Raw genomic sequence first — 15993 nt, 5'->3', positions numbered from 1 at the left:
TAGGTTAAAGGTTTCACAAATCTGAAACTATGTTTTACATAATGTATAGCCTCACTGTGATAATTTAGTCCAGATTTGAAGAGTCTAGGTGTAGTGGTTTTTAATCAGGATCAGTTCTAATGCGGTCTGGACCCCTAAAAAGCATTAAAATGTGCCTTTATTGCATTTTCACAAATAGGGTAAAGGTTTCACAAATCTGAAACTATGTTTTACATAATGTATAGCCTCACTGTGATAATTTAGTCTAGATTTGAAGAGTCTAGGTGTAGTGGTTTTCAATCAGGACCCGTTCTAATGCAGTCTGGACCCCTAAAAAGCATTAAAATGAGCCTGTATTGCATTTTCACAAATAGAAAAAAGGTTTCACAAATCTGTAACTATGTTTATTATAATGTATAGCCTCACTGTGATAATTTAGTCCAGATTTGAAGAGTCTAGGTGTAGTGGTTTTCAATCAGGACCGATTTAAAGTGGACCAGCTGCTGAATCGGATGCTGCGAATCGGATGCCAACTTCAGCGTCGTTTGTTAATAAGAGTTGTGTGTGTGTGTGTGTGTGTGTGTGTGTGTGTGTGTGTGTGTGTGTGTGTGTGTGTGTGTGTGTGTGTGTGTGTGTGTGTGTGTGTGTGTGTGCGTGTGTGTGTAGGGTTTTATATAATGTGTAATGTGTATAGTGTTGTCAGTGACATGGCGTGTTCCTTCATCCTGACTGCAAACACCGATCGCCCGTCCATCAATGCCGGTGATCTACCTACCGGTCCTCTTCGGCTTGCCTTTCGCGGGTGCGGTAAACGTTTCCATGGTAACAGCGAGCTCCACCAATCAATGAAGTCGTGTGCTGAATTACTAGGCCCACAGACCCACAGTCCTGAAGAGGTAGGCTCTAAATTAATTTTAGATTCATTTAGGCTAAATAAACAGGCATATTTCTTGAATCCTTTTTGAAAAACATGGCCAGCTCCGGCCAGAAGCGTCTGGTCTTTCTTTAAGAGGTCCATGGTCTGGTCACCCTACTTTGTTAGCATTTGCTTTCCGTAAGCCATTACCAGGATTTCTCGGCTACATTCGCCGCTGAGTTATCTGCGTGTTTGTAGACAAACTACAATATTTCTGTGTTGTTACTGGCACTCGTTTTGTATAAGCGACTATACGGAACACATTGGAAATGTTTGGAAAGTAATTCAAATTTGGAAATTTGGAAAGTAATTAAAAGTGTATTCCCTTCACATCAACAGGAGCTAGGCTACTTTCGGCTAACGGAAGGCAAATGCTAACCTCACGAGCTCCCCTCCTGGGCGCACAATGATGAATTTGGATTTAAACGACTATTTGGAATCTGGGTAAGACTAACATCGCCCATTTTTTTTAGTTTTCGGCTTATCCTTTTAAATTATAAACATGTTGTCTTTCGGGTTAATAAGCATTGGGTGTCATGCCTAACCCGATCTAATCCTGGGTCCAACATTCATACCATGTTATGGCAGAACATTTGGCGGGTGACGACAAAGAACCTCGGCCAGAAACAGAACAACAGTCAGAGTTACACTGTTTTGGGGGATTTGAATAAGCGTTGACTATAAACCTTTACAGCATCTGTGGTCGCTGTCTATAGTAACTACAACTCGGTTACAGATTGTACCAGGTGAAGATAGGCCTACTATCTAATAGAGTACTAAAGTGTGACGTCTTGTTCCATAGCAACCGATTTTCCGTTCTGCACAAACCAAATTAACGAGGGGAAATCCTATGCCGCACGAACCTTTTATAGAAAACGAACGATTTTTTTGCGAATTAATTTGCGAGTTTGCTTTACCAATGATGTTAGTAATATTGAGAATGTATTGTGTTCATATAAAAAAACAAAAACTAAATTAACGTTGTGTAAGCTGCTAGCGCGAACTTTTCCGTTTGGTAGTCATTTTCACCTCTTGAAATTGATATTTTTTTTCATTTTGAAAGAAACAACACATGGAAGCAATGGAAAATGCCATCTCTCGTTCGGTTGTTTAGAACTGAAAATCCGGTTGCCAGGACAACGCAACGTTTTATAATAATAATAATAATAATAATGACTGATCAGCTTTTTATAGCTTTTTGCTAAGTACTCAAAGACGCTTTACAAATAAGAAAGGAATACATACAATAGTATTTTATTCCCATCAGCAGTCCCCTACGGATTGACACTCGCATACAGCCACATACAGCCCAATTTGACCTCAAGTGGGCCGAGCCAGTAAAACCATTTATAATAGCTTAAAAATTACAAAACCTCCACAGTTGTCCCTTTCTCTTACTGTAAAGACGTACAAGTTCATTAAGAACTTTTTTTTGACCAACATGTTAAAAGTGTAACAAGAATTGCATTCTTTCATCTAAAAAATATTGCAAAACTCAGAACAATGTTATCTGCAGCAGATGCAGAGACACTCATTCACGCATTTATATCATCAAGACTGGATTATTTTAATTCACTGTTCGCTGGTCTATCTAACTCGACCACGAGAGGCCTCCAGCTTTTACAGAACGCAGCAGCTAGATTATTGACCAGATCGAGTAAATTGGATCATATTGTCCCTATTCTCGCCTCTCTAAATTGGCTACCAATAACTAACAGATCGGGTGCCAAATGCGTGGATGATGTGTGTCAATGTCTGTCTGTACATGAGAATGTTTCTGATTGTATCGATGCATGTTTGTTCGTGCTTGTTTGTGTTGTCACAAAATTAGCAGCAGTCTACATTCCAGTATGTACTTTGCCCTTCTAATTCATTATTCTGTGTTCTAGCGTGTTGCGGTGACTGCGACTGGATGCCTTGACTCTCTTCATGGTTACCCGGCCAGCTCTGTGTTCCTTCTCAAGATTTCCTCCTTGCTAATTAAGGTAATTTTTACTGGCCTGTTATGCCCTTTCAGACGGTTCCGGTGATTAAGGGCTATACAAATATAATTGAATTAGTATGATGCTACGGTGTGTGTAGATGGTGAGGCTCCGCCTGAGCAGCAATTTATTTAATACCTGCGTACGAGTGTTAGGCTTCCCGGACACATATGCCCCTTTTCCACTGAGAGTACCAGCTCAAGTTGCATCGACTCGGCCCGCCTTTTTTTGCATTTCCATCGCAAAAGGGGGTACTTGGTAGTTTTTTAGTCTCACCTCCGTCGAGGTTCCAAGAGAGATGGCGGACTACAGGCTTGTAATCGTTCTGCAGCAGATCATGTCCCTTGTTGGGTTGCTAAGCCATTATTTATTGAGACTGTTGACTGACTGTTTGTTTGTGCTGTTAGTGGTTCGGGGGGTAGCCTTTATGCGCATGCTCGCCTCTTCTTCTTATTTAATTTCTGGATTTCTGTAGCAGAAGCAGCGCCCCTTATGGGCCTGGCATGTGTACTACAGCGTTTCTACAGATCTTCCCGGATTCGCTTGACTCCGTCTTTACGGAGATACTCCGAAACCGGATAGATCAAAAACGGAACGGTTTCGCCCGTTTCGGCTTTGTGCGGACGGGGCCCAAGTCGTGCCACGCTAAGCCGTGGCGAGTTGTGCTGGTAAAACGAAAAGGGGCAATAGTATATCGCTACAGTGTGTGCCACATTTCTTGTACAACATCGCTCATTGTAACAGTCAAAAAAGTTACACAACTACCTGCGGGCGACTCACTTGGTCACTGCGGGCACCAAGTTGGCAACCCCTGATCTCAAGTAAAGACGTGACTTTACAACAATATTGTTTCTGCTGTAGTTTGGTTTCAAAGATCTTGAATAGTCATATATCATGTCGTTAATATTATGGAGATAACCTGACTGTGGGTTTTGCTCCAGAATGAAGAATTTCCCATAGTGAACTAAAGGTTGTGTTTTTGGCACTAAATTAAAGAGGAGATCCGGCTTATGCCAAAGCAGTAACAGCAGGTGCGGGGAGGTTAATCAGATAAATTATTAGACAAGGAGTTATTGTACGGTGAACCCCTAATACGCTGCATTGTGGAAACTAGCAGCACAGAAATACACAGCACTGCTCTCCATGATGATGTTCTGTATCTCCAACGTTGCATTTTTGCCTTCTTCAGCACTCCCACTCATTACAACAGCCATTTCTTTTTCGGGATTTGCATCAGTTGCGATCATGTACCCTAGTAATTTCAGCAGTTTATCGTTGCGATGTTGCTTGTACCAGAGGATTCGGTTGTAGCCCTGAATACTGTGGGAGCAGCTCAGCGTGGGCATTTTCGATGCGATGGCCACAATCATCTCGGGCGGAGTTTGGTGAACCTTGTCACTATTAGATGCACCTAGGGAGAAAATAAGAACCAAAAAAGCAAAGTTGAAACTTGGGGACTGGAACCAGTCAATAGTATTCAGATGTGGAAGGCTCAAGTGGTGGAAAACAATTCAAAATTTGTAGCATTGTAGAATGTCCAACAATGAAGCCAAATAAGATACCATTTAAGGATAGTACCTGAGACGACCGTAAATGTAATTATTAGAGCGAGGAATGTGATTGTCATCATATTTGTCTCGTGATCAGTCGCTGCAATCTTGAGACATCCTTTACTGTCAACCCAACCCTATTGAGTAAATTTCCTACGTGCAATAACCTTTCAGCTTTCATTGTTTTAATGGCAGTGGCTCCTATTTAATCTCGCAACCATATCGGAACCCCCATGTGGGAGGAGCCATTTGGTGCAAATGTTTAGAAGAGAGGAAGTGATGCCATCAAAATGTCTTACTATACAGCACTGATGGTGGTGATGATTTTTATGTGACTCAAACACAAGACGACTAAAGAACTCCCCCTAGTGCTTGGTACGTTTTTATTATCCTTTCTTATTGAGTTTTGTGAGCTGTTTGATTGGTTTGCAGCTGAGGACCAATCATGGGTTGGAAGAGTTTTGATGAGCAGACAGAGTGCACTGTTAAGAAATACAGCACATGATTGGTCCAAAAAGTGATGAAGCAAAAAGCAACCTCCAACGCAGGTGGCCGGGGGAACACTTGATATGAGGTCTTCATTCCAAACCAGTGCGGATAAGAACCACACTACTTTGGGTTTTTGTTATGAGTGGCGCTGGGTGTGTGTTGACGTGCTAATCTAGCAGCACAGTAATACACTCCACTGCTCTCTGGGTCTTTCAGATGAACCAGAAGAGAGGCGTTCTTGGTTGTCTCCCCGCTGAGATCCCCAGAAATTGAGAAGTCCTGTTTGAAAGCACTTTCTATGTTGCTGGTTTGGTAATTCAAGTGTCCGATCAGACTGAGGTTTCTCTGTCCAGCAGATTGCTGGTACCACAGCATCACTCTGTAGTTCGTTTCCCCGTGCCTACAGACCAACTCTGCACTGTCCCCAGGTTTCCTGATGAGTTCTGAGGGAGTCTGATGGACTTCAATACCCAGAGACACCCCTGGAGAAAGACAAGAAGAGACTAGCATTGTGAACCGCTCTTCAGTAACATGCTCTAACATGAAATATTGTACAGAGTTTAAACCCATAATGCAAAATGACATAAAATATCCTATAGTATCTGTTCATCAATCTCATAATTATCATATATTATAATGGTTGACAATATTTCCTAATGGATTATTCAATTGATTCTAGTTATTACCTGTGAAGTAAAGTATACACAGGAGTCTCATTTCAACTGATGCTGCCCTTTGCTATCCAGTAGAAGCTAAGGTATTGCAAACCATTGTGTATGAAGCCAATAGTTGTGTGAGGCGGAGCAGGAAGTGATGTCCCCAGACACTGGTATACCAATGTTTCGGTAGAGATATGAGAGGGAATTGGCACATTGCTCTCCTGGGTCTCCTGGGAACATCTGGCAACCATTACCATTGCATTAGCTTAAGGCAATAACATTATGTATATAGGCTATGTGTCCTTCAATAAATATCGCGATTAACGCAATAATTCTGATGATTGAAGTAGAAATGGTTTCAGTAGGGTAAATTGCAATCCGATCAAAGGTCTGCTAAGTTTCTTGGTTCATTGGTTTGTGGATATGTTTGATATGAATTCTCAATTACAAAGAGACATTTCATCTATTGTTTACTTTAAAATTACACTGGTGGAAATTGTTCTTAAACGTCTACTTCAACTAGAGAAAAGACATACAAGGAAAGGACACCCACGTACCCCATTTTATTTTTATTTTCAGCCACCATGTGCCTTGTATAACATCTTGCCAAAGGACTTCAGTTGAAAATTTGCCTGCTGGCTAACACTGGCACATTTACAGAAATGTTGATCAATGTGCACTGTCCTTTAAATAAATAAATAAATAAATGAAAAATGAATGGGTCTACGGTAAATGCTTTATCGGCAGTAGTTTGGTCAGTAAGATCTTTCCTTAAATAATAATGTAATATTATGTTGTTTATGTCCCAAAGTAGGCTAACCATGTGGGTTTAGTCACTTGGCTCCAGACTGAAGCATTTCCCATAGTGAACCAAAGGTTGTGTGTTGTAAAGTCCCTGTTAGTTGGTCATATCGTATTGCGTATATATATATATAAAATGTGTATATTGTTATTTCTATTCAGGCACCTGAGACAGCCCAGGTAGCTCCGTAGGGTCCTAGAGTTTTACTAGGTGAGCGGGGCTACGTCAAAGCTTGTTGCTCCGCGATTGCATAACCCGCCATGACAGAGAATGCGTTCGTGAAGAGTGAGTTAATACTGAACGACGTATATTTACGTATATTTATGTAGGATAAATGTTATATGCAGTCCGCAATTCTGTTCCATATAGTGGCCTTGATTTTGTGTGTTTGAGCTGGCTTCTGCTATTGTGTTAGTTGATTCACTCACTAATTGGGCAGCTAGTGTATAAGTCTGCACCTCGTGTAGACATTGCATATGTGTACGTCACTGCTGCGCCGTTGTCGGCTGTTATATTGCACTGTGTTAACGTGTGTATGTGGAAGCTATTCATGCAAGTTATGTTTATATAGCATTCATGGGATGTTGTTAGTACTAAAGCCCGGTGCTTTAGTATGTGAATCTTGTAATAATTATTTGTCTATTTTCTTACTGTCTTACAGAAAACCATTCACATTTATTTATTCATTCCTTCATTCATTTGATTATTCATTGAAGCCATCATTGATGTCATTCGCCTATTGAAGATATATAAACAACAAAAACTGTATGCGTCTACTCTCTGACCGGAGTTGCCGTCTTGATAAAGTGGTCCCAGCACACACACGCACATTCTTCAATGTTGTGTTTCTGGCACTAAATGAAAGCGGAGATCCATCTGATGCTATAGCAGTTGCTGCAGGTGCAGGGAGGTTAATCAGATGAATTATTAGACAAGGAGTTATTGTACGGTGAACCCCTAATACGCTGCATTGTGGATACTAGCAGCACAGAAATACACAGCACTGCTCTCCATGCTGATGTTCTGTATCGTTAACATGGCAATTTGATCTTTTTCAGCACTCCCACTAATTGCCATTCCTTTTTCGGGTTTTGCATCCTCCAATAATATGTACCCCAGGAACTGGAGCTGTTTATCGTTGCGTTTTTGCTTATACCAGAGTATTCGGTTGTAGTCCTGAATGCTGTGGGAGCATTTCAGTGGGGCCATTGCTCTTGACTCAATGGCCACAACCATCTCGGGCGGAGTTTGGTGAACCTTGTCGCTATTAGATGCACCTATGGAGAAAATAAGAACCAAAGAGGCAAAATTGAAATGTGGGGACTGATACAGTCATTAGTATTCAGATGTGGAGGATCTGCTTTAGTCGTGGAGAACTAGTCACAAATGTAACATTGTAGAATGTCCAACAATGAAGCCAAATAAGATGGCATTTAAGGAAAGTACCTGATACGACCGTAAATGAAATTGTTAGAGCGAGGAATGTGATTGTCAACATATTTGTCTCGTGATCAATCAATGCTAGTTAGCTTGTGACTGATCCTAATAAACACAACCCTAATTCAGTACATTTCCTACGTGCGATAACCTTTCAACTTGCATCGTTTTGATGGCAGTGGCTCCTATTTCCATCTCGCAACCATACCGGAACCCAAGTGTGGGAGGAGCCATTTTGTGTAAATGTTTAGAAGAGAGGAAGTGATGCCATCAGAATGTCTAACCGTACAGCACTGATGTTCACCTAGACTCTGTATTTGCCATCCAGTCCCCTCCTCCCACTATTGTATGATGTACGTCCTGGCAACTCATTTACGCACTTAATGTACGCACTTACTGTATGTTGTTTTTATTCATAGTAGCTACTTAATTGTATAGCATCTGCATTAGCTAGCTCACTGCAACAGCGAATGGGTTAACCTTGCGATTGTTAGTACTTGTGCTTGGTTTATGAAAATCCTTGCTGCACAGACAGCGATATATTGTTTCACTTCTTATGAATGTACTTATTGTAAGTCACTTTGGATAAAAGTGTCTGCTAAATGCCCTAAATGTAAATGTAAATGTATGGTGGTGACATTTTTTGTAGAGACTGGAACCAGTTGGATGTAGAAAAAAATTATTGCTAACCCCGAAAAGATCGCTTTCAGTTTTGTTGAGGAAAATCCCTCATGTAGTATGTACAGTAATGAAGACAAATCTGACTAAATCGTGGGAAAGAAGCTGAGACAACCGTAAACTTAATTATTTGAATACAGTATCTCCTATTTCCACCTCACAATCGTACCGAAATGACAAATGTGGGAGGAGACATTTTGTGTAAATATTTAGAAGAGAGAAGGTAATGCTATCAAAATGTTAAAAATGTCATCCCTGATCTGTTAAATTTTCTTTTTTTATTGTAACTTCAACACAAACAAATTAAAGAACACCCCCTAGTGCTGGGTATTTGTATTTTTTGTCTCATCGTGTTTTGTGAAATGTCTGATTGGTTAGCAGTAGAGGACCAATCATGAGGGTGGGTGTTGAGCAGACAGTGACCATTTCTCTGTGAAGAAATACACTGCATGATTGGTCGAAATCCCTCCTCCCCTCCCCAGGCTCACTCAACACGTCAGCAGGAAGGATGGGGGGGTTTTCCCTCTCTTGTGGTAACTCCAGGGTTTTTGTAGCAGCGTACGTTGGTTCTTCATCACAGTGCATTCTTGCTGCACAGTAATACTCTCCCGTGTCCTCCGGGCTCCTCGGCTTCAGCAGCTCCAGTCTAGACCACTTCTCTCCATCCCCGTCAACGGAGAAGTAGCCTGTAAAGTTAGCCTCGACGGTCGGCTGCTTGTAATAGACAGTGGCGATGAGCTCCAGCCGGTTGCTTCCTTGCGAGCGCTGGTACCAGAGGATGGTGTAATGGTTTGGGATTTGATGCTCGCAGGACAGGTTCACTCCGCGGCTGTTCTGCTCTTCCAGCACGGCTGCTGGAGTCTGGTCCACCTGGTGCTGTTGGGACGCTGCCAAATGAGAAGATCCATGAAGTTATACCTCACACTGGAGAAGCTATACTTCACAGACAACTCTGTCTAACCAACCCGTTTTTTAGTTTTAAAGAAGTATAATAATTTATGGAAGGCTAAGGCTAACCCAGTTGAGAACGTATCTTGTATATTCTTGCGTGCCTTCACCTAGACTAAATCCATCATTTGATTTTGAATTGATCTTATGTGATTTCAAACTCCAAGTCTATTTTCTCTCCCCTCCAACCCCCAGAAACACCTCATATACTAAGGGGTATTGCTTTGGTGAGGAATCACCATAATTGAGCCGAGTGAACGATACCTTTAATCCATATGATGTTCATGGTAATTATGTTGAATAGAAGTGTTCTCATGCTGTCCGTCTGTCTTGTACCTAGGGTTACAATGTCCTTCTGTCTGCGTTGAGCTCACTAGTGCTGCAGGTTCACTAATAGGAAATGGAAAGATCACAAGATGCTAATCAGCTGGCGTTGCACAGTTCTCAGTCTTCCAACCTCAATTTCTGCAGTCTACCTGTAGGCTTCCTAGAATATGATATCGGGCCTAACCCGACCTATTCTCTGATCCAGCAGTGCTACTATGTTATAGCAGACCTCCAGACGGCACAAAGCCTGGGCCCGAAACCAAGCACTACAACTGGCGAGTTACCCCTTGTTGCCTGTTTCGTTATGGAGATATTGATTCTATCAAGAAATATACCATGTCAGCAAATGGCAGTAACAAAATATAAAGGCTATATTTGCATCAATTATCATTAATATCCGGAATATTACAAGGATTCTGATTGTTGGTAAAGACTTGGAAATATTTTCATTACAGATATCTGCGGTTCACCGACTGAAATCCGATCAGAGGCCTGCTAAGTTTCTGGGTTCGTTGAGCACGTTCATTATTTAAATAACATGCCTATACCAACCTTGTTCTATGAATGGATTTTCTTATTTTCCTCGTTTAGAAAAGGGACATTTGATTTGAATATGTTTGAAGTTTACTGTCAAATTATGCTGGGGGCAATATGTTGTTTGTTTAACATTTACTCCATCTAGAGGAAAGACATGAATGGCATTTGGCAACGCACTCATACACAAAATATGATGGCAAAATATTGTTTTTGGTAGTACTTTGGTTACAAAGATCATGAATATTATCATCTCATATGATGTTGTTTACATCACAAAGACAAGCTAGTCATGTGGGTTTAGTCACTTGGCTCCAGACTGAAGCATTTCCCATAGTGAACCAAAGGTTTTGTTTTTGGCACTAAATGAAAGCGGAGATCCAACTGATGCCAAAGCAGTTGCTGCAGGTGCAGGGAGGTTAATCAGATGAATTATTAGACGAGGAGTTATTGTACGGTGAACCCCTAATACGCTGCATTGTGGATACTAGCTGCACAGAAATACACAGCACTGCTCTCCACGCTGATGTCCTGTATCCTTAACTCGACGGTTTGGTCTTGATCAGCACTCCCACTCATTATGACGCCTGCTTCGGGAAACTTAGTAGTACTGGATATATACCCTAGGAACACCAGCTTTTTATCGTTGCGTAGCTGTTTGTACCAGAGGATTTGGTCGTAGTTCTTAATGCTGTGAGAGCATTCCAGCGTGACCGTTGGTCCTGACTCGATGGCCACAACGATCTCAGGTGGAGTCTGGTGAACCTGGTCGCTAAGAGATGCACCTTCAGAGAAATCAAGAACCAAATATCAGATTACCAAAAATACACTTTTACAACTAGGGTAATTGTGACTGTGACAGTGAAACCAGTCAGTAATATAGTGAAATGTGGTTGCTATCCCTGGGAAGATCGGTTTTAGTTTTGGGACGTAATTCTGACGTAATAGTATAATGTACAACAATAATGAAAAGTCAGACAAAATGTAAGGACAGTACCTGAGACATCGTTTAATGTTATCAGTAGCGCGAGGAAGGTGATTGTCAACATGTCTGGATGTGATAAGTCAACGCTAGCTAGCTTGTAATGGTCGTCCTTTAAACACACCCATATTGAGTACATAACCTATGCATCATTCTGATTGAAGTGGCTCCTATTTCCATCTCACAACCATACCGGAACCCCCAGGTGGGAGGAGCCATTTTATGTAAGTTGTTAGAAGAGAGGAGGTGATGCCAACAACTCTTCTAACCGTACAGTACTGATGGTGGTGACAATTGGTGTAGACTCAAACACAAAACAGCTTAAGAACACTTCCAAGTGCTTGGTATGTTTTTATTAGCTTTCCTTATAGTGTTTTATGATCTTTTTGAATGGTTTGCAGCTGAGGACCGACCCATCATGGGTTGAGAGAGTTTTGATGAGCAGCAAAATTGCACTGGAAAGAAATACAGCACATGATTGGTCGAAAACAACGACGAATAAAAGATCGTCCTCGACCTCAAACGCAGGTGGCCGGGGGACCACTTAGTTGAGCTTTTCATTCCAAACCGCCGCTGATAAGAACCAAACACTGTTGTGTTTGTGAAGAATAGTGGTGGGTGTGGGATGATGTGCTAATCTAGCAGTACAGTAATACAGGCGAACCAGAAGAGAGCTGTTCATGACTGTCTCCCCACTGGGATCCCCCGACAGTGTAAAGTCCTCTATAAACACACTTTCTACGTTGGAGGTTTTGTAATTCACATGTCCGATCAGAGGTCTCTTTCCATCAGACTGCTGGTATCACAGCATCACTTTGTAGTCGGTTTCCCAGTGCATGCAGATATGTATGCACTGTCCCCAGGTTTCCTGATGAGTTCTGAGGGTGTCTGATGGACTTCAATACCCAGAGACAACCCTGGGGAAAAACAAGAAGAGGTTAGTATTATGAACCACTTTTCACAAACAATCAAACATGGAATCATGTATAGAATACAGTTCATACCCATCATGGGAAATGCCATCCTTACGCTTATTTTTTTATGATTCTAGTTTCTAGTTATCACTTGTGAGGTAAAATACACAAAATAATCTCATTATTTAAACTGATTCTGGCCAGTGACACTAATGAAGCCAATAGTTGCGCGAGGCAGAGCAGGAAGTGATGTCACAAGACACTGATAGGCTGGTATACCATGTGTTGGAAGAGATACAGGAGGGAATTGGCAGATTGCTCTCCTCGGTCACAAACTGATTGAGATCAAATATACCAATAACAAGATCAAAACTGTATGGTGGGTAACATCTGGCAACCGCAACTTTTTGAAAAGCATTCAGCAGTGACACAATATATTGGCCATGTGTACACTAGCAATTGTAATTATCAGAATAATTATATAAATTTAGATTATTGTAGTAGAAATTAAAATAGTTTCAGTCACGAACATCGCAATTCACCCACTGAACTCCGATCAGTTTCTTCGTTTGTTGGGCACGTGTATCATATGAATTCTCGAAACTCGTCATAAATATCGATTTTTCTATACATATTTGTACTGAATAATTTAAACAATTTCAATCATTATTCTCCGCCTTCCAAACCATATCACCCTGTTGCTCACAAATTACAAATCAAGTCCAAAAAAATGTCTTACCTTTGTTGTTTTTGTCCTCAAAGTTGTGTTTGATCGCATGAAACGCCATAAGCAGATAATCCAGTGTCTGTGACCTATTTTGCAACTAAACATGGTGTTTTTTATCAAGGGCTAAGATGGTATCTGAGGATCTCGGTAAATTGCCTTCAATCAGAACAGATATAATTTACTGCCATCTGGTGGCCATATGGTGTATTTGTGATTGTTTGGCTTGGTCTCATTCAATTATATTTTCCCTTACCTTTCAATTGAGGGGTTAAGTGTCCAAATTGTACTTTGGGTCCTCGGGTTATCGACTTGTTTGTATCTCATGAAGGTTGTATATGTTTCAGTTTCGCATTGGTTGGCATTGGATTTTTTGAGACTTCGCCTGAACCTTTCTCTACCAAAATCTTTGCTCTACTTCACTTTATTGGCATCAATTATTGACCCAGGTACTCATCAGATGTTATGCTATGGCCCTTTAGCACTAAAGGGCTGCTAACTGATAATGCAAATGGTGGTATTTCAATTAGGGGTGTGAACGGTTACAAAAAATTGTAAACGGTTACACAACCCCTTTTTTTTGTTTAACCGTTTTTAATTTAATTAATGAAATATTATTTATTTTCTTAAGTGGACCGCAGTCGCGCTATAGGGGGATTATTTGTTTATCAACACGGCGGATGCGCATGCAGAATGATCGCAAAAAGAAAATTTGTTTGACCGGTTGCCATGGTTATCTCCGTGTGGTTAATTTGCAGTTGCGGTGTTAATTAGGATGTTGTCAGCTTACTGTTTCATTAAACTGTAATCAGAAAACGTGGTTATATTCTGTAGACCCTATAGTATCTGTGGCATAAAGGCTTGGACGAATTTCAATTTATAAATATGTACACTTTATGTGGAAAGTATAGACCGTCGCTATTCCCATTGAAACGAATGGCGCAGTGATTATTCTTCAAAACGAGAGCTGGTTAATCGTGAAAAATGAATGAAACTGTAATCAGACAACGCGGTTATATGCTATAGACCCTAGAGTATCTGTGGTCTAAAGGCTGGGACGAATTTCGAATTATATATATGTAAACTATGTTCAGAGTATGGACCGTCGCGATTCCCATTGAAACAATGGCGCGGTAATTTTTTTTATTTTTTTATTAACGGTTATGATTTACTAACCGGTTACACGTGTACCCATGCACACCCCTAATTTCAATCGAAAATATGAAATCTATTTCAGGGGGAAATTAAATATTCAACATCTGGTCTATGTTCAATCACTCTAACCAAGTAGTACCCACGTTGATTATTTCACCTAAAGAACAAACTTTATTATGACTCCAAGATAACATATTACAGCCCTTGCAGTTGTGGAGGTATGCTCTATTTGCTTTTGGTCTGTTATTTTCAGAAAGAAACTCAGAAATAGCTTAAACTCAAAAAATAAAAAATTATATGCCCTCATTGTTGAGTTAAGTTTTCCCTGTGGTATGAAAATGGCATAGAATATCCTTATTTTTTAAGGAATTGTAGAAAATCCAGTATTGTCTCAACACACACACACACACACACACACACACACACACACACACACACACACACACACACACACACACACACACACACACACACACACACACACACACACACACACACAGCAAAATATTCTTTCAGGCAGCAGCTTGGTCAGTAACGTTATGAATAATAATGTATCATGTTATGTTGTTTATATTACACAGATAACCTAACTATGTGACTTTAGTCACTTTGCTCTAGAATGGAGTCTCCTGTAGTGAATCGAAGGTTTTTTTTTTTTGGCACAAAATGAAGGGTAAGATCCAGCTGAGATGAGGCTGCTGCAGGTGCAGGGAGGTTAATCAGATGAATTATCAGACGAGTAGTTATTGTACGGTGAATCCCTAATTTGCTGCATTGTGGAATCTAGCAGCACAGAAATACACGGCGCTGCTCTCCGGGCTGATGTTCAGTATCGTTAACCTGGCAGTTTGGTTGCGATAAGCACTCCCACTCATTTCAACATGCATTCCCTTTTCGGGATTTGCATTTTCCGAGTATATGTACCCTAGTAACTGGAGCTGTTTATCGTTGCGTTGCTGTTTGTACCAGAGGATTACTTCGTAGTTCTCAATGCTGTGGGAGCAGTTCAGCGTGACTTTTGCTCCTGACTTAATAGCCACAACCATCTCAGGTGGAGATTGGTGAACCTGGTCGCTAAGGGATGCACCTTGGGAGAAGAGAAGAACCGAAGATCAGTTTTGGAAGAAAATTCAAAAACATAACATTGTACAATGTTATGCTATCCAGTAGCCATAGTAAAGGATAGTAGCCCTACCTGAGACAACTGTAAACGTAAATATAAGCGCAAGCAATGTGATCACCGACATAGTTGTCTCACTGTGATCATTCAAGGCTAGCTAGCGTTGGACTCTCATCTTATGAACAAAGCCCTATCAATTACATTTCCTACGTGCGATAACCTTTCAACTTGCATCGTTTTGATGGCAGTGGCTCCTATTTCCATCCCACAACCATATCGGAACCCCCATGTGGGAGGAGCTATTTTATGTAAATTGTTAGAAGAGAGGAGGTGATGCCATCAAGTCTTCCAACCGTACAGCACTGATGGTGGTGACATTTGTTCTGACTCAAACACAAAACAACTAAAGAACTCCCCCCAAGTGCTTGGTATGTTTGTATTAGCTTTTCTTATCGTTTTTTTTGAGCTTTTTGAATGGTTTACAGCTGAGGACCCATCATGGGTTGCGAGAGTTTTGATGAGAAGCAAGATTGCACTGGAAAGAAATACAGCACATGATTGCTCGAAAACAACGACGAATAAAAAATTGTGTTTTAGATAAACTTCCAAAGCTTTCAAATCCTATTTGGTGTTTTATTTGTCCTTAATGTGCAAATTAAACAATGTACAAAGCAAATAAGGTGCAAAGTCAAACCGGGGAAGTGATTCCGGAAATGATTTCGTTAGAGGACCAATCACAGCCCATGCCGTCTCCGTTGCGTCGACGTATAGGTAAAAAATATTGGATGCGCACGTAA

At 40.9% G+C, this 15993-nt stretch overlaps 2 long non-coding RNA genes across 2 annotated transcripts; one reads left to right on the top strand and one right to left on the bottom strand.

Moving 5' to 3' along the window:
• The first annotated feature begins 625 nt into the window (after positions 1-625).
• Positions 626-8818, top strand: LOC115544102 (uncharacterized). The gene is made up of 5 exons (XR_003976805.1): positions 626-875; positions 1235-1339; positions 2785-2880; positions 5345-6662; positions 7436-8818. It is a non-coding gene; the product is annotated as an uncharacterized LOC115544102 (long non-coding RNA).
• Positions 8819-8921: 103 nt separating this feature from the next.
• Positions 8922-13047, bottom strand: LOC115544100 (uncharacterized). The gene is made up of 5 exons (XR_003976802.1): positions 12937-13047; positions 11299-12200; positions 10966-11086; positions 9705-9830; positions 8922-9379 (listed from the first exon to the last, which is right to left on the bottom strand). It is a non-coding gene; the product is annotated as an uncharacterized LOC115544100 (long non-coding RNA).
• Positions 13048-15993: the final 2946 nt, after the last annotated feature.

The sequence above is a fragment of the Gadus morhua genome, chromosome 5, assembly GCF_902167405.1.
Source record: "Gadus morhua chromosome 5, gadMor3.0, whole genome shotgun sequence".
NCBI classification, from domain to species: domain Eukaryota; kingdom Metazoa; phylum Chordata; class Actinopteri; order Gadiformes; family Gadidae; genus Gadus; species Gadus morhua.
The sequence above is the reverse complement of the archived record's forward strand: the minus strand, read 5'-3'. Positions and strand labels throughout refer to the sequence as shown.